A 20011-nucleotide genomic window follows, 5' to 3' on the forward strand; every position below is an offset into this window, starting at 1 on the left:
ACCCAGAAGGAGCCAGTCTAGGCCCCAGCTGAGCCAAGCACAGCTATATGTTTGACAATGTAATAACTTTGAAGCAATGTATTGTCACAAGTCTACAAGTCAAACATGTAGGTCAAATAGTAAGAGACATGGGCGAGCACAGAAAGAAGCAACCCCTGTGGGCTGGAGGCGTCGAGGAAGATCTCTTAAAGGACAGGGGAACTGGTGGGGACTTGAAGGGATGAGGAACTCCTGAGTGGTTGGCATGAATTATGTAGGGGTGAGAATCAGTCAATCAGTATCTACCTCAGTTTGGAGAGAAACACATTCTAGGGAGTGTTCCCAGGGTGCGCTGAGGGCCGTAAGCTAACCACACTGTTAGATATTGAGGGCTCATAGGAGAAATAGTTGGAAAGGTAAATTAAGACCAGTTTGCTGAGGGCCTTGAACACCAAGCAAAAAAAGATGTTGCAATTGATCCTGTGGGCCAGAGTTTCCCACAAGTATGCGGTCACACTGGTATAAGCCAATGGGTTACAAGTGAGTGGAGGTATTGACCCACTTCAGGGAGGCTGGGGGCCGGGAGGTGCTGAAGGTCCCAGGCCAGGGGCTTCTACTCAACAGGCTCCTTTGTTTATCCCACTGTCCATGGAGATATTATTATAGGCCGTATTTGCCATGACTTGGAAATGGTTGGCTGTCACTGCTCTATAGGCATGAGTTGCTAAAGATATTTGGACACTTGTGTGATATTTTGAGTTGTAATTTTATTTGCTTCCCCAGCTGGGCTATAAACTCCTCCAGGAGAGGAACTCTTTCATTTCTCTTCTGTTGTCCTCGCTTTCCCGCATGAGGAGTAAATGCTCAAGAGATACTTAATAGTTTGAGTGATTGAATATTATGGCCTTAAAAAACTAAACTTCACAAATCATCTGAGAGGGATGACTGCTCTGCCAGCTTCTAAGAGCCTCAGAAATCATAAAAGTCGGAGTGGGACTAACTCTAAGACGTAGGTCAGAAACCTGTGCTTCAAAGGAATGTGAAAACTTTTCTGTTGGTGGTCACATTTAGAACTGTCAAGAAAGAAAAGATCAGAGAGTCTCAAAAGGTTAATAGTGTAAAGGGATAATTCTCTGGGTCAGGACCTGGGCGTTTGCACTTGAAGAATCAAGTCTGACTCATTTGCATGTTAGAAACCTCCTGATCATAATTCTGGTGATATTCTATTCAGCGGTCATCAGAATAACAATATTTTCCTCCTTATTAATCTTTCTTAATTCTTAAGTGGGGGTGGGTCATGAAGTTCCCCCTAAAGGTAAAGGGATGTGAACAGGCTGGCAGTCCCTCAAGATGTTAAGCATAGAATTACCATAAGACCCAGTAATTCCATTCCTAGGTATCTACCCAGGAGAAATGAAAACATATGTCCACACAAAAATTTGTATATGCATAGTGGCATTTTATAGCTAAAAAGTGGAAACAACTCAAATGTCCATAAACTGGTGAATGGACAAGTAAAATATGGTATATCCATGCAATAGAATATAATCCAGCAATGAAAAGGAATTAAGTACTGATATATGCTACAACTTGAAAGCATGTTAGTGAGACAAGTCATTCATAAGGGACCACAAATTGTATGATTCCGTTTCTATGAAATGTCTAGAATAGTCAAATTTATAGACAGCAAGTAGATTGATGGTTGCCTAGGGCTGAAGTGGGGTGGGAGAAACGGGAGTGATTGCCAATAGGTATGGAATTTCTTTTTGAGATGATGAAAATGTTCTGAAATTAGATTATGGTGATGGCTGCACAGCTCGGTGAATATTCTAAAAAGCATTGCAAAAAAGTTAACATGATGCTACAAAGGAGAGGATCTAATCACAGTGAAGGGAGAGTTGCTCGAGCTTAGCGGTCAAGGGGCTTTAACCCAAGGACTTGTTTTCCCAGATTTCTCCAAAGGAGAACCAAGGTTGGGCAGGTGGAATAAGGGGCAGGTGGAAAGGACTGACAACGCAACTAACCCTAAAGGGAAAGAGGATGAAGGGTGACGGTCAGGTTAGCGTGGAAGAAAGGAGGTTAGTAGAGCAAGTTAGTGCTCTTGAGGGAAGGAAAGGGCAACAGACCATAACCAGCTTTTCTCTTCTCTCGGGAGATCCTGGTCGGTTTCACGTGGGAGCGACCCAGCAGCGCCCCCTAGAGACCAGCTCCTCCTGGCACGTTCAGCTACTAGACGGCCACCCTCTCTTCTTTAAAGGCAGATGCAAACTACCTTCCTGTGGTACGTGAATACAGTAGTCTGATTTTGAGTTCTAGGGATTGGAATTGGGGGCACAGACTTGTTCCTGAACAGTAGAGGGTGCTGTGAGCATGTAAAGTTTGGGTTAGAGACTGCGTTGCTGAAGGGCAAAGGAAGAAGGAAGTAGTTCAGTTAGAGTCTGCACTGCATTAGAATCTAATGCAATCAGACTAGAAAAACATACTTCGGTTTTTGGAACGCAATTGCCACATTCTTGAAATAATGATTTGGCACACGTGCCACTGTATTCAAATAAAACCAAACCCCAAGAGCACCGTTAATTCTTAGAGGAATGATTTATTTAGACAGTCTGGACCTTGCTTTCATCCAATAAGTATTTATTGAATGCCTACTATGCACAAGGTATTGAGAATTTTGCTATAGCCTAAAACCATAAATCCAAAGAGAGTGCCGAGCTCTGCTGTTGATGGATTTTAAAAATGAAAACCATATTATCTGTATGCACATTCATCACGTGAACTCAGAATGCAATAGAATTCTATTCAAAGATGCAGTATTGTCAGGAAACATCTGATAGGGAAGGAGGAAAATTGTTGGCTTTTTAATCTAGTTTCCCTGCCAAGTCAACTGTGTGAAAGCATAATAATAGCTAAATTTATTCAGTGCATTCTGTGTGCCAGGCACTGTTCTAAATGCTTTACAACCTTGATATAATAGCGTGGTCTGTGGACCAGCAACGTCCCAGGAGCTTGTTAGACATGCAGAATCTCAGGGGCACCCCAGACCTACGGACTCAGAAGCTGCAATTTGAAGTTTCCGAGGCACGTAGTAGAGTCTATGTATTATCTTATTTAATCTCCGTAACCATCCTGTAACGGAGGTATATTATTATCTCCATTTTAAAGTAGGAAACTGTGGGAAGAGAAGTTAAGTAACTTGCCCAGAGCAAAGTAGGGATTTTTAACTCAGGCAAAATAGTTTCCACGTTCATGCTCTTATTCATATCGCCAAAATTTTCTGCTTTATCTTCTCTCTCCCAGATGGATGAAGCAGACATAATAAACATTTCTACTTATTATCATCTCGGTTAAGTAGTCACTGTTTACAAATCTATTTGAGATCCTTAAAATAAAAGTACTTTTTATGGGTTAGTTATACAAAGTAAAATTTAAGCATTCCTTTCTTGGGAGTACTTTTTACCACAAGCACTGTTTACAGCAGTGTGTTTTTACGTCTGCCTCGCCTGCCTTTAACACACCAGGCACGCTCCTACCCCAGGGCCTTTGCACTTGTCCCATATATTTGCATGCCTAGCTCTGTCACTTCCTCAACTCTTTGTTTAAATAATACATTCTCTAGAAGCCTTCTTTGACTATCTTACTAGAAATTACAACCGTCCTTTTTTAAAAAATATTTATTTATTTACTTATTTGACCATGCTGGGTCTCAGTTGCAGCATGCGGCATCTAGTTCTCCGACCAGGGATCAAACCCCGGCCCCCTGCATTGGGAGCGTGGAGTCTTAACCACTGGACCACCAGGGAATTCTCACAACTGTCCCTTTCTAAGGTGATTCAGAAAGGAAAGAAGAAGCCTATTCCAAAACTGAAGCAAAAGAGAAGGTTTACAAGCAAAGCAGGCCACGCAGAAAGAGGTCAACATATTAAAGAAGAAAAAGATCCGTACATCTCCCGTCTTCCTGTGGCTCTGGACACTGGAACTCTGAAGGCAGGGCATGTACCTTCAGAAGAGTGCATCCAGGAAGAATAAGCTTGACCACTGGGCCACCCTTAAGTTCCCCCTGATTTCCGAGTGGATCATAGAGAAATGGAGAACAACAACACATGTGCTCACTGTGGTTGTCAAGGGCAGATCCAGCAAGCTGTGAAGAAGCTCTGCTACTCTGATATGGCCAAGGTCAACACATTGAGGAAGGAAGAAGACATACCTTAGACTAGACCTACCATCATGCTTTAAATGTGGTCAGTGAAACTGGGATCATTTAGATGGAGTCCAGCACATCTGTTTTAAATATATTAATTAAGGTTTCCTGTGATCCAAGAAAAAAATTATAGCTGTGCCTTACACCCCACCCCCAACACCTCTATTCCCCTCCTCTGCTTTGTTTTTCTCAGTAGCACTTTTTATAACCTGTTTTTTCCATTATAGTGCAAATTTCCATAAGGACAGAGATTTTTGTTTGTTTCATTCATTGTGCATCCCTCCCTACCCCCAGCTGTTAGAAAATTACCTGGCACAATACAGGTGCTTTATAATATTTGTTGAGTTAATGAATGAATGAACAAATGAATAAGTGACTGGTTCCTACCTGACTGCAAACTTCTCAAGGTGCTGATGATGTTTTGCTCAGTTTTATATCTCAAAATTCTAGCAGTGTATTGGTAAAATAAATGTTTATTGAAATGGATTTGTTGCATTGAGAGCATAGCTACAGAAGTTTAATTTGAACATTTATGTCACCAGAGTCCTTTTGCCTGTTGTTCAGAAAAGGTCAGATAAAAAATCTGGGGCTTCCCTGGTGGCGCAGTGGTTGAGAGTCCGCCTGCCAATGCAGGGGGCACGGGTTCGTGTCCTGGTCCGGGAATATCCCACATGCCGCGGAACGGCTGGGCCCGTGAGCCATGGCCGCTGAGCCTGCGCGTCTGGAGCCTGTGCTCTGCAATGGGAGAGGCCACAACAGTGAGAGGCCCTCGTACCGCAAAAAAAAAAAAAAAAAAAAAAAAAAATCTGGATATTGTACCACAATTCATAAGCGAAGCCCACTCAGCTGTAATAAAGGATAATTATGTGTTGTGCATTTCATGTCTACAGTTTTGAGAATTTCATACTTGATAGGCAGTTTTTATTTGATATATAAACATCTTACTAGCTTGTAAATATATCACTTTTTACTTGATGCTATTGAGTTACTTTAAGAAGGTTTTCTGCATGTCAAAATTGTAAAAGCTATTATTTGATGTAGCAGTTGCTAGGGTAACCATCTTAATGAGCAATTAAGCATGTGAAGTCAGTGGAACTCATCCATGTATAAAATTTCAAACTCCAGTGGTTCAGAAAGAGACACATCATTATTTTCATGTTTTAAAATGAAATTAAAATTTTAGTCATGTGGGACTTCCCTGTTGATGCAGTGGTTAAGAATCCGCCTGCCAGTGCAGGGGACACGGGTTCGAGCCCTGGTAAGGGAAGATCCCACATTCTGCGGAGCAACTAAGCCTGTGCACCACAACTACTGAGCCCACGTGCCACAACTACTGAAGCCCACGTTCCTAGAGCCCGTGCTCCGCAACAAGAGAAGCCACTACAGTGGACCTGTGCACCTCAATGAAGACCCAACACAGCCAAAAATTAATGAATTAATTAATTTTTAAAAAATGAACCTCAATCTTTATTTCATACCATATGCTAAAAACTAACCTGCAATGGGTCATAAACCTCCATGTAAAGCAAAAATTCTAAGACTTCTTAGATAAAAGCATAGGAGAAAAATCTCAGCAACATTGGGTAAGGCAAGACTTTCTTAAATAAGAAAAGCAAAAAGAAAAAGTCGATAATTTGAATTTCATCAAAATAAAAACTTTTGCTCTTCAAAAGTCACTGATGAAAAATTAAAAGGTATGCCAAAGCTGGGAGAAAATCTTTGCAAAACATATGTATAATAGAGAATTTGAACGCAGAGTATAAAGAGTGCTTAGAGCTCAATAAAAACAAACAAAAAACCTTGATAATAAATCGGCAGATTTGAATAGACACTCCACCAAAGACAATATATGGATAACAAGTAAGTCAACAAGCATATGAAAAGGTGTTTAGCATACTTAGTATTTGCATGTTTGGGAAACACAAATTAAAACCGAAATGAAATGCCACTGCACATGCACTAGTGTAGCTAAAAAGGTTGATGATACCAAGTTTGGCGGAAGATGCAGAGTGCCTGGAGCTCTCATGCTTTGCAAATAGTACAGACATATTGGAAAACACTTTGGCAGTTTCTAATAAAGTTCAACATACACTTACACAACCCAGCACCTTGCTCTTATGTAGTTATCCAGGAGAAATTGAAAAAGAATTCACAAAGACTTGTATAAGAAGTTAATAGTTTATCCATAATGGCCCCAAACTTTAAATAATCAAACTGTTCATCAACAGGGTAAATTATAAAAATACTGTAGAATATTCATTCATGTCTTCTATAGAAATTAAGAGAGGAATATGTTTGTATATGGGTATATATGTATATGTGTGTGTGCATATATCAAAGGGTTGGTGAATGGGCAGGAAAGAGTAAACAGGAGGGCACATTTACCCACCCACTAACACTTTCCCATATTCTTCATTCTTTTCTCCCTGTAGGTGGAGTTTATGTTTGATGTCAATTCCCTTTGGGCTAAAGAACTTCTTTCAGCATTTTTTTAGTGCGGATCTGCTGACAATAAACTGTATCAGTTTGGGTTTATCTGTAAATGTATTCATTTACATTTCTTTTTTTTAAATAAATTTTTAAAAATAATTTTTAAAAAATTTATTTATTTTATTCATTTATTTTTGGCTGCGTTGGGTCTTCGTGGCTGCACACTGGCTTTCTCTAGTTGCAGTGAGCGGGGTCTACTCTTCGTCACGGTGCGCGGGCTTCTCATTGCGGTAGCTTCTCTTGTGGAGCATGGGCTCTAGGCGTACGGGCTTCAGTAGTTGTGGCACACGGGCTCTAGAGCTAAGGCTCAGTAGTTGTGGCACATGGGCTTAGTTGCTCTGCAGTATGTGGGCTCTTCCCAGACCAGGGCTCGAACCCGTGTCCTCTGCATTGGCAGGCAGATTCTTAACCACGGCGCCACCAGGGAACTCCCCATCAGGGCTTTAAAAGCTAAATTAATTTCTCTCCCTTCCGTTCAATTATTTTCTTCCAAGTACTTTCCTGTTCTCTTTTTTCCAACTTGCCTCTTGGTGTTATTTTTCTTTCACTCCGGACTTTTCATTTCTTGCACTTTTCTTCCTCTTTCTCATTTTTTCCTGTCTTTTCCCCTTTTCCCTCTGACCTCTTTCAACCTCCTTTCCGTAAGTTATTTTTGTTTTCCCACTTATAATTCATATTTTGTACCAGCTTTACTGAGATATAATTCACATACTACACAATTCACACATTCAAAGTGAAGATTTCAATGGTTTTTACTATATTCATGAAATTGTGCAACCATCACCGCAACCAACTTTAGAATATTTTTATCATCCCCAAAGAAACTCTCTGCCCTTTAGCCATTGCTCTCTGATCCGCCCATTTCTCCCAGCCCCATGCAAACACTAATCTAATTTCTGTTTCTACAGATTTGCATATTATGGAAATTTCATGTAAATGGAATCGTATCATATGTGGTCTTTTGTGACTGGCTTCTTTCACTTTGTGTAATGTTTTCAAGGCTCATTTACATTGTGATATTAATCAGAGCTTCATTTCTTTTTATGGCCAAATAATATTTCATTATATGGATATACCAATTTTGTTTATGTTTATCACTTAATGGATACTTGTGTTGTTTCTTGGCTATTAGGAATAATGCTGTTATGAACATTCACACACAAGTTTTTTTATTTGTTTTTTTTGTGTGTGGTACGCGGGCCTCTCACTGTTGTGGCCTCTCCCGTTGCGGAGCACAGGCTCCGGACGTGCAGGCTCAGCCGGCCATGGCTCACGGGCCCAGCCACTCCGCGGCATGTGGGATCTTCCTGTACCAGGGCACGAACCCGTGTCCCCTGCATCGGCAGGCGGACTCTCAACCACTGCGCCACCAGGGAAGCCCCATGCACAAGTTTTTGTGAGGTTGTATATTTTCATTTCTATTGGAGTGGAATTGCTGGATCATATGATCTATGTTAAACTTTTTTGAGGAACTGCCAGGCTGTTTTGCAAAGTGTCTCCACAACTTTACATTCCCACCAGCAGTGTATGAGGGTGTTGATTTCTCCATATCCTCACCAGCACTTATCTGTCTTTTTAATTATAGCCATCCTAGTGGGTGTGAAATGATATTTCATTATGGTTTTGATTTGCATTTCTCTGACACTAATGACAGTGAGCAACTTTCCATGTGCTTATTAGCCATTTTCATATCTTCTTTGGGGAAATGTGTTTTCAGATACTTTGCCCAGTTTTCAACTGGGTTGTCTTTTTTATTATAGAGTTATAAGAAGTTTTAAAATGTATATATTCTAGATACAAATCTCTTATCAGAAATACAATTTGGAAAAATCTTCTCCCATTTTGTGGGTCATCTTTTTACTTTCTTGATAGTGTCTTTTGAAGCAAAAAGTGTTAAGTTTTTAAGAAGTCCTAATTATTATTTTTTCTTTTGTTGCTTGCTTTTGGTGTCATATAAGAAATCATTGCCAAATCCAAGGTCATAAGGATTCACTCTTATATTTTCTTCTAGGAGTGTTATAGTTTTAGCTCTTGTATTTAGATCTTTGATCTATTTTAGTGAATTTTTATTTACCATGTGAGGCAGAAGTTTTAAATTCATCCTTTTGAGTGTGGATATCTTGTGTTAACCCCATTTGTTGAAAAGACTATTTTTGCCCATTGAATAGTCTAGCACCCTTTTCAAAAAATCAATTGATGGGTTTATTTCTGGACTCTCAATTGTATTCCTTTGAACTGTATGTCTATCCCTATGTCACTACCACACAGTCTTAATTATCATTACTTTGTAGTAAGTTTTGGAATTGGGAAGTGTGGGCTCTCCAACTTAATTCTTCTTTTTCAGGATGGTTTCATAATTCATTTTAATTTGAAACATGTTTTTTATCTTCTGTATACCAGGGAATATGTGAAGAGAACAAGACAAGAATGCTCAGCCAGGAGAGAGATGTGTTTAAAGAAGAATTAACAGTATATGATGGAGAATTCCCTGGTGGTTCAGTGGTTAGGACTCGGAGCTTTCACTGCCGGGATCAGGGTTCGATCCCTGGTCAGGGAGCTAAGATCCTGCATGCCTCACAGTGCGGCCCAAAAACAACAACAACGACAGCAACGAAACAATGTATGGTGGAGATTAAGGTAGGAGAATTATAGCTACTTATAAAAACATAACAGGGAGTCTTAGCCAAATCTGGTAATTGTACAAGACTGACTGAGGAAACAAGGGTCAGACTGAACGCTGGGGGAAGGAATAAGAGATAACCGGAAGAAGAGAGAATATACCCCATTCTAAGCCATTCCAAGGAATAGCTTTTGTGAATCTTGGGGTCAAGGCATGGCTGTAAAAAGACAGAACAAAGTTCAGAAAAGCTTTAGTAGAGAGTGCAAGAAGAGAGAGGTAAAATTTGAGTAGAGTAAAAAGGCAAGATAGGGTCTGCTTTTTATCTCAAAGACAATGATGAGTCATTGTGGGCACTGAAAGAATGATGGGAGCCTTGGAGGCATGATCATTTTACATGCACAAGAATCCCTCTGGCTGTAGAGTAGGCAGTGGATAGGTGGGTGCAACACCAGAGAAAGGAAAACCAGTTAGGGGGCTTTTGAGATGAAATGTGATGTGACCCAGAGTATGATGGTGGCAAAAAAAAAAAAAAAAAAAGTGGAATGACTGTGAGAAACTTCCAAAGCAGAGCCTAACAGAACTTGGTGATTCTTTAGATGTGAGGGATAAAAGGGAGACAGGAATCAAAGATGGCTCCTAATTTCTCATAATATGGAATTGTCTATATTTTGAGTATGTTGTAGATATTGAATAAAGGTGAGCCAATTTTAAAAAGATAAAATGAGGGAGGAGAATGTTTTATTTCTCAAAAATCTCCCAACGGAAAAATTAAGTTGCCTGTAACTTGTGTGGTCTCTGAGTATTGTTGTTTTTTTAAGGCCACTCTGAGTGATCCTTTAAAAAAAAACAACAGGTTTAACCAGGGAATATGAAAACCAAGCGAGAGGGTGTGACTGTAGGAGTTTCATGACACCCAGGTGGCATGCCTGGTGATAGACAGAACGACTTCTCCCCATCTACTGGCATCTCCTACCAGGACCGTTCCCCAAGTGGTCCCCCAGCTTCCTATTTCCAGTCGTGCCCTCTATCAGTGCAGTGCAGCCAGAATGATTTCTCACAAAGCTACATCTCAGCTTGTCACCTCCTTTACATAAAACTTTTCAGTGGCTTCCTGTTGCCGTGAGGACAAAGTTCAGACCTTTTAACGGTTTTCATGTTTCTGCATAATCTGGGTCCTGCCGGCCTGGCTGACCTCTTGCCACGTCCTCCCTTATGCTCTGTGCGCCGGGCACACTGAACTGGTGCTGTCAGTTCCTTCAACGTGCTGGGCTCTCTCTCTCTCACCTCTTGGCTCTCTTTTACATCAGCTTTCTTTGCCTGCTACTATGCCCACTTATCTTCCAGGTCTTGAGTTACACATCACTTTCTCTGGAAAGCCCCACTGACGTCAAATCCGGGTTCAGGATCTCCTGTGTAGCAGCCTCAAATGCCCTAGGTCAATGGACCTGCTGAGGCTTCGATCTCTTTTGGTCTGGCTTGGTCCAGGCATAGACTTTATTTTATTTTATTTGTTTTTAATAAATTTATTTATTTATTTTTGGCTGCGTTGGGCCTTCATTGCTGCTCACGGGCTTTCTCTAGTTGCGGTGAGCGGGGGCTACTCTTCGTTGTGGTGCGTGGGCTTCTCACTGCGGTGGCTTCTCGTCGCGGAGCACGGGCCCTAGGCACGTGGGCTTCAGTAGTTGTGGCTCGTGGGCTCTAGAGCGCAGGCTCAGTAGTTGTGGCGCACGGGCTTAGTTGCTCCATGGCATGTGAGATCTTCCCAGACCAGGGCTCAAACCCATGTCCCCTGCATTGGCAGGTGGATTCTCAACCACTGGGCCACCAGGGAAGTCCCGGGCATAGATTTTAGACTCTGATAAGAGTGAAGGGACTGTGTTTCCTTCAAGTCCCCATAACGAGAATACTGATGCTCTCAGCCACTGGGAGGTAATGAGCTGGTGCCTGCTCTACAGATACCAGCAAGTATCTGCTCTACTGAGACTTGATTTTGCCAGGAGATAGTCTGAAGATAGAGTTATGTCCCTTTGTGAAGGCTGAATAGGGAATCAGGTCTTAAAAGGCCAACCCACACCCATTGCACAAAAGAATAAGCAGCCAATCCCCAGAGTTCTACCCCATATTTTTAGCCTGGGCAATTTTTAAAGCAGCCGTATCCAAACCTCCTTGTCAACAGCAAAACCAAATCATTTTCAGTAAACCATTCATCCAATACCCTGCACTGAGTAATGCTACTTGCTGATATTTCTTTCACCATCAACTCCCCACAAAATGGACTCCAAGATGGATAACTGAGGAAACTTGTTACAAGAAATTGTTACTGTATTTATAAACCAGTTAAAAGTGAAAGAATAAAAATTGAGACAAGGAGAGCAAGAAAAATTGAAGTCCTGTGCTCCTCTCTGGGCATAATTACCTGGTAGGCCAGTTATCTGTTCAGGGTACTCCTACTTCAAGGTAGTATTTGTAATAAAAGAACACCAGTCTTTCTGGTCTCTTTAGAGGCAAGCAACCAGCTCATCTAAACTCCTATCAGTCTATTCACAACTGGCTTAAAAAATAAGGAATTAGGAGAAAGGGAAGGAGGGAGAAAACACATTTCTCCATTAACTCATTGGGAAGTCTTAGGACCTCCTGAAGAAGCTCCCTTCTTTGATCCCCAATCTCACAATCATAGTGTAGTTCCAGTTCTACATAAGCATCCATGAATGGTTCTCTAACTGGAGCACATGCTATCAAACCCAAAGTCAAACGCCCAGGCCAAGAAAACTCAAATCTCAAATAAAATCTCAAATAATCCAATAATATCTATTCCCCAGGTAATGGCAAATTATATAACAATGTTCGTGATCAAAGACCCACATTTGAGAAAGTCCTGCTGTGCCCTTATAAACACAGACACACACACACACACACACACACACACACACACTTTATCTTTGAGGGCCAAAGTTTTGAAAAGAAATCTGGACCAGGGTAGGCAAAGAGCTGGAAAGGATGATAAAATCCTGGAGGGATAATTTACCATTAGGATAGGAGGAGAGAGGACAGGTGCGCTGTCTTCTGTACCATAGTCCGAAGGTGAAAAGGGACTTGTTATTGGTTCTGGGTCTGAGAGGGGCCACATGTGGAACAAACTTGGTTTGGGATGAACTGGTGGCCAGCTTGAGCCCTAAGGAAAAGATTCTTCAAGTGCATCTGAAAGCTGGTTTCAGTGTGGAGAACCTCTTGGAAATTTGATTGGTCCTGGGGAAAGGGAAGCAGGCAGCTCCCTTTCTTCTTGAGTGCCACAAGCCCTCACTGTTTCCTGTTGAATGGGGCGATTTACTTGCTGTGCGTGGCGGGAAGGCAGCGTGGCAGGGCCAGGACCCGGTGAGTCCGCAGCCAGTGCAGCAGCTTGTAGCCTGTGAAGGAGATCTGCTTGCCCATAATGCATTCAGGCTTCTCTGGTGCTGGGACAGCAGGGCTCAAAAGGCTTCAGGTGCCTGGGCAGTGCCTTCCCATCGTCCTCCTTGCCCACCTCGGGGTTGATGAAAATCAGGGTGGCGTATCGGCAGTGGAGGGCCTCCACGCTGTAGTTGCCCGTGTCCACCAGGGCTGCCTCTCGCTGGTCCTTCCCACACAGCCTCAGGGAGAAGCCCAGGTATCGCAAGATGGCATTGGACTGGTACAGGGTGAGGCCTCCATTCTGGAACTTGGGGAGCTGCCCGTACAGTTAGGAGGCCTTGAGTGGGCACTGCAGCTGGGTCTCCTTAGTCACCACTTCCTCCTTCCAGCTCTGGCCCTGGCCAGCCCGCAGCACGTGTGTGGCCTTGGCAGACCCTGGAACAGGGAAGTAGACAGCGGTGTGGGGCGTCAGGGTGGCGGCAGAGCTCAGGCCAGTGTGGAGGACCTTTCACAGAGGTTGACGTGGAGGAAAGGGACCACTGTGGTCTGCAAAGGAATTAGCATAAATAGCGTCAGACAGTAACCAGTGCAGGACAAGAGGTCTGAACCACATCCCCACAAACAGCTGGTTTAGAAGTGGTACCAATAACTTGGCTGCTAAACTTCTGTGCCACCTCCTCTCAGAGTCTCTCAGGTTTACAACCACCTGCTTCCTGACCAAACCCAGGCCACTCCCTGAACGTCCCTCCCCCATGCCATCACCACCTTCTGTCTTGTGGTTTAATATTGACATTTGGCCTAAAATATACCTGGAGTCCATGGGTTTTACCACAAGAGACTTTTTTTTGGCCTTGCCAAGTGGCTTGTGGGATCTTAGCTCCCCAACCAGGAACTGAACCCCGGGCCATGGCAGTGAAAGCACTGAGTCCTAACAACTGGACCACCAGGGAATTCCCCCTTAAGAGATTTTTTTTTTTTTTTTAAATGTAAACACCAAATCGTGTAACTTGTTGATAAGTAACACTTTTTAAGCACATCAACCATGGTACTCTCACTGTGGAATTTATGGCCCTGAAGAGACTTAACCCTGGAGTTTGCAAAGTCCCCTCAGAACAAATTCTTTGGAGAGAGACTTGCTAACTGCCCTGGGAATTTGCTCTCACAGGAGGCCAAGGGAGCAGGTGCCTGAGCAGCTGGGAGAGAGTTTCCTGTTTACAATGTAAACCCTCCATGGTTCACGCTCCTTCAGGCCCAGATTCTGGCCAGACAGTACGAAGATGAGTCATCAAAAAGGAATATAGGAAAAACAAAAGGGGAATGAAGCAGTATAAAAGAGGGGAAAGAAATTAAATAGATAAAACCGATAATATCTAAAACAGGACCTATAAGAGACTAAAAAGACAGGAGGTTAGATGGTTAGAGCTAATATTTCCAACTTTAGGAATTAAAAAAATGAAATATTAGGACTTCCCTGGCGGTCCAGTGGTTAAGAATCCATACTTCCACTGCAGGGGGCATGGTTTTGATCCCTGGTCAGGGAACTAAGATCCCACATGCCACACGGTACAGCTAAAAAAAAAAAGAAAAAAAAATATTTTGGGAGGGAATGTTCCAATATCTAATAAAATTTAAACTAGTGATAACTTTTGACCAAAAAAAATACTTCTCAGAATTTATCCTTCAGTAAGTCACATAAATGTATAAAGATAAATGTACAAATGTTAGGGATGACTCCTGCCAAAAGCCTAGAGTTGTTCTTGACTTTTGTCTCCCTCAACATCACCATTCTGCCCCATTCAATCCATCAGCATATCCCATGAATTCTCTATTCAATATATACCCTGAATCTGACCACTCCTCACTTTATTCCTAGAACCTCAGTGAGTCACAGCTTTTCTCAGAAATGGATTCCTACCTGGTCACTCTGCTTTTGTTCTTGCCCTCCAAACAGTCCATTAGCTACTTAGCAGCTAGATTGATCTTGTAAAATCCTAGATAAATTCATATCACATCCCTGCTTAAATCTTTCATGGCTTTCTGTTGCACTCAGAATAAATTGCAAACCTCTTACCAGGACACTAGGGACCTCTCATAGCAGCCACCACTCTCCCATCCTGCTAGCTCCATCCCAACCCCACTGGTCTTCTCTGGGCTCCTTGAACAAGCCAAGTTGGCTCCCATTCCTGGAACTGAGCACCTGCTCTTCTCTCTACCTGGAAAGCACTTCTCCAGATCATCATGTGGTCTGACCTTCTTATTCTTTAGTTATCTGCTCTAGTTCATCTTCTTGAGGAGATTCCCTCATGACCAACCAAGAATAAAACTTCTCTTGTTATCTCTAGCCCCTTTCCAGGTACCCCTTTACTTACCACTTATCCATTTAATTGTTTGCTCTCTTTATTCCCCTTCTACTCACTTACATTGAGGTTAGGGACATCATCTATTTCACTGCTGCCTCTTTAGCACCTAGAACAAAGCCCGCCACATAATAGGTGTTAGTATTTTTTGAATGAATGAATGAATAAATGCTGGACATTTTCTTAAGATACATACTTAACTGAAAGAAAAAGCAAGCTTCAAAATGTGTACAACGCTGCTATATTTAAGATAGAGAACCAACAAGGACCTACTGTATAGCACAGGGAGCTCTGCTCAATACTCTGTAATAGCCTGAATGGGAAAAGAACTTGAAAAAGAAGATACGTGTATATGTATAACTGAATCACTTTGCTGTACACCTGAAACTAACACAACACTGTTAATCAACTATACTCCAAGATAAAATAAAAATTTAAAAAATAATATGTACAGTCAAGCCCCATTAATATTAATACAAATATCTTAGTATACATTTGTATTCGTATTATATATAATATTTGGATGAATGCATGGAATTTTTTCAAAATATATTTGTTATTGAGGTATAAGTGACATATAACATTGTGCTAGCTTAAGGTACACGATTTGTTGATTTGATACTTTTATATATTGCAATGTGATTACCACCATAGCTTTAGCTAACACCTCTACCACATCACATCACTTCTTTTTCGTAGTGAGGACATTTAAGGTCTAGTCTCTTAGCAACTTTGAAGTATATATGCAGTATTGTTGACTATAATCACAAGGCTGGGCATTAGATCTCCAGAACTTACTCATCTTTTAATTGCGAGTTTATAACCTTTGACCAACATCTCTCCAATTCCTCTACCACCAGCTCCTGGTATCTACCATTCTACTCTGTTTCTACAAGTTCAGCTTTTTTAGATTCTCACATATAAGTGAGATTATACAGTGTTTGTCTTTCTCTCTCTGACTTATTTCACTTAGCTTGGTACCTTCAAGGTTGTCCATGTTGTTGCAAATGGCAGGATTTCTTTCTTTTTCGTGGCTGAATAGTATTCCATTCCAATAAATATATCACGGTATCGTTATCCATTCATCCACTGAGGGACATTTAGGTTGTTTCCATGTCTTGGCTATTGTGAATAATGCTGCAATAAACATGGGAGTGCAGATATCTTTTTTTTTTCTTCTTTGGCCGAGCTGTGCAGCTTGCAGGCTCTCAGTTCCCTGACCAGGGATTAAACCCAGGCCATGGCAGTGAAAGCCTGGAATCCTAACCACTAGGCCACCAGGGAACTCCCAGATATCTTTTTGATATCCTGTTTTATTTCCCAGGACTTACTAACTGAATAAAGGGGAAAGTTTAAAAATGGTGTATAAAGTCAAGTACCATTTATCTTACTACTAATATCAATAAAATATCTTTTATGTATATGTATATATGCACCCAAATCTAGATGAATATACATCAGTTATTCACAGTGATTATGCCTGCTGAGGGGATTTGGGGATGATGGCTTTCTATATTATACATTTCAGTAAAATTTTTATTTTTCTATTAACCATAAATATTTTAATCTGAAAAAAATTTGTGTTAAAAATAAAATCAAGGGCTTCCCTGGTGGCGCAGTGGTTGAGAGGCCACCTGCCGATGCAGGGTACATGGGTTCGTGCCCCGGTCCGGGAAGATCCCACGTGTCGCAGAGCGGCTGGGCCCGTGAGCCATGGCCGCTGAGCCTGCGCGTCCGGAGCCTTTGCTCCGCAACGGGAGAGGCCACGGCGGTGAGAGGCCCGTGTACCACAAATAGATAAATAAATAAATAAAATAAAATAAAGTAAAGTTGAAACATTTAGAATGGCAATGATGCTGGAAGCCAATTAGATAAAAGGTTAAAATGTGGAAGTTAAGTGATATAAAATTATGATCGTATAGTTTTATATGATTATATGAAATGATGAAATTAAAATACACGGGTAAAAAGTTTCATTAAAGTACATGTCTCCACTCTGCTCTCTGCCAGGAGGCTGTATGGTATGGACTCAATGATCTGTTCTAAAGTCCTCTGTCACTCTGGTTGGGTTCAGCCAGTGAGGAGTCCCAGTGAGAAAAATGAAGGAAGATGAAAGCAAGCTAAGTCAGGGTATTTATCCCCCTTCCTCCCTCCCCAAGAGGTCTCATTGAGTTGGCTGTATCTCTCGACGGGAAATCCCCACTTTTCTTGGGGCCACTAACTGTACAGAGTCCTGTTCTCTGCGATCCTGGCAGCTATTCCCTCCCCTTACCCTTTCCAGTGGTGAGCCCCAGCTCCTAAATTCCCACCTTTGTAAATAAACCCTCCTCGTTACCTGAGGCCATCGCTTTCTTGCTGGGACTCTGGCAGACACTTTTTGGATAAAAATATGCATGTTCCTAAATTGTTCTTCCTATTTCCCATGATCCAGAAATCATCCAGAAAAACAAGACTCCTTGTGAAGCTACATCTCTGGTATTAAAGCCTTCCTTCTCCATCTCGGGGCATGGCAAACTTTTTCCATAAAGGGCAGATAGTAAATATTTTAGGCTTTTTTTTTTTTTTTTTTGCAGTAGTTGGGCCTCTCACTGTTGTGGCCTCTCCCGTTGCGGGGCACAGGCTCCGGACGCGCAGGCTCAGCGGCCATGGCTCATGGGCCGAGCCGCTCCGCGGCATGTGGGATCTTTCCAGACCGGGGCATGAACCCGTGTCCGCTGCATCGGCAGGCAGACTCTCAACCACTGTGCCACCAGGGAAGCCCTTTAGGCTTGTTTTTTAAAAAATTGAAGCATAGTTGATTTACAATGTCATGGTAATTTCAGGTGTACAGCACAGTGATTCAGTTATACATACATATATGTTATTTTTCAGATTCTTTCCCCTTATAGGTTATTACAAAATACTGAGTATAGTTCCCTGTGCTATACGGTAAGTCCTTGTTGGTTATCTATTTTACATATAGTACTGTGTACATGTTAATCCCATCCTCCTGATCTATCCCTCCCCCCTCTTTCCCCGTTGGTTTGTTTTCTATATCTGTGGGTCTATTTCTGTTTTGTAAGTTCATTTGTATCTTTTTTTTTCAGATTCCACATATAAGCAATATCATATGATTAAATATTTTAGGTTCGAGAGGTCTATCCTCTCTGTCGCAGCTACCCTGCCAAAGTAGCACCAAAACAGCCACAGGCAAGAGGTAAATGAATGGCTTGCTGCAGACATTGAAGGAAGTCTCCTAGGGCATTATCATTCAGTAACATGTTTGCTGTGGGGTTTTGTTAGATACTCTTCATAAAGTCTAGGAGCACATTATTTGTAAGCTCCATTTTACAGATTAGGAAACTGAAAATCATCGGGATTAATAGCTTGCTGTAAGTCTCATAATTATGCAGGGTAGTAGCAGTAATCCTCTGATAACAAATTCTTGGCTCCCATTACTATGCAGAATATCTTTAAACAAGGTATCGTTAAGTCAATATTATTCTAAAGAATGGTAGGTTAGTGAGATTTTTGAGGCTACAGTGTTTGAGGGTTTGTTGGAATCATACTATCTATTGGTAGCCTCAGTACTAGCCAGATGTATCACCGCGGGATTGTATATATTACAACAGTAAGATTCTAGAAAAGAAGTGAGTGTGTAAAGGAAAAACTGTGACATTTTGGTTGTCTCTCTTACTGGGTTCTTCTGATATCACAGAGCTGCTAAATTCAGGTTGCCCTGTCTTTAAATTAGTTATTGTTATTGTTAACCAGTTCTAGTTATTGTGAACTGGTTTGAATTGAGCTCTCTGTCTTACAACTGAAAACATGCTAACAGAAGCCAGAGCTTCCTGCTCTTTATTGATCTAGAAACCCAAAGAGAATATTTAGCAACCCAAAGCTATTGAACCTATGATACCACCGTTGTATGCTTATTGTCTCCTAATTTTGCTTTCTGCAATCCTGTAAGCTTTCCAGAAACAGGTGAAAGGGCTTGTTTTGCATACTCAGGAAAACTTAAGTATTTTAATTACAAAGACGTTATTTAAATTGAAATATACTTGAGTACATATATTGTTTGAAAACTATTCATAAAGTGGGGTGAAAGCAGGTTATATAAAATTATACATTTTATCATTACACTCTCTTTTTAAAATTAGTCGTTATTGTTTAAATGGGGACACGCTAACTTTGTTATTTAGAAAATGAATTTGGGAAGGGGAAGATTGACAACGTTTTTAGTTTGTTTACAAGCAAAGCAATGGCAATCCTGCTGCGAGAATACTGTTAACTGTTGCTATTCCAATCAGAAAAAAAGTGGGCACTTTGGGGAAAAAAAAATTCCAAATGTTTTTAATGCTTTGTCTAGTCTCTGAAGTTCCCTTTGTTCTGTTGGAATGCCCAAGTCAATGAATTCAGTATTGATTTATTTCAAAGGCCCTGAGGCTTGAAGCTTTGAGAGAGAATGAAAAGAATGAAAGAACGATTTTTCATAGACTGTATTAAGCCTCCAGGCATAGAAAATGTACAAGTGAAAAGCACATCAGAGACATCTTTGCTCCTTGCTAAAGCCTGTGGAAGATAACTCTCTGGCCAGGGTGGAAAGGTATAGTATTGATTACTGAGAAGATTTATAATTGAACCAGAATTTCTTAATTCCACCAAACGAAACAAACTAACATTGTGACTGTTCGGTGCTTCAGCGTCACCTACCTGCAGGTCACACGCTTTGCCACGTCCAGTGGCGCAGGTCCTGGCTTGCACGTTCAGTAAATAGTTCATGACTAGCTGGCTGGCTGCATGGATTAATGGGAAACTGTAAAATTCGTTTAACTATCTTTTTTCAAAAATTAATTAATTAATTTTTACTTTTGGCTGCGTTGGGTCTTTGTTGCTGCGTGCAGGCTTTCTCTAGTTGCAGTGAGCGGGCTTCTCATTGCGGTTGCTTCTCTTGTTGCAGAGCATGGACTCGAGGTGCGTGGGCTCAGTAGTTATGGC

The 20011-nt window shown here is 41.5% G+C and overlaps 1 pseudogene; it reads right to left on the reverse strand.

The window, feature by feature from the left end:
- Positions 1-12401: 12401 nt before the first annotated feature.
- LOC111164968 (glutathione S-transferase P pseudogene) lies at positions 12402-19795 on the reverse strand (annotated as a pseudogene).
- Between the last annotated feature and the right edge of the window lie 216 nt (positions 19796-20011).

Source organism: Delphinapterus leucas, chromosome 17 (genome assembly GCF_059928025.1).
Source record: "Delphinapterus leucas isolate spDelLeu-1000000601 "Yukka" chromosome 17, BTC_Dleu_Yukka2, whole genome shotgun sequence".
Lineage (NCBI taxonomy): Eukaryota > Metazoa > Chordata > Mammalia > Artiodactyla > Monodontidae > Delphinapterus > Delphinapterus leucas.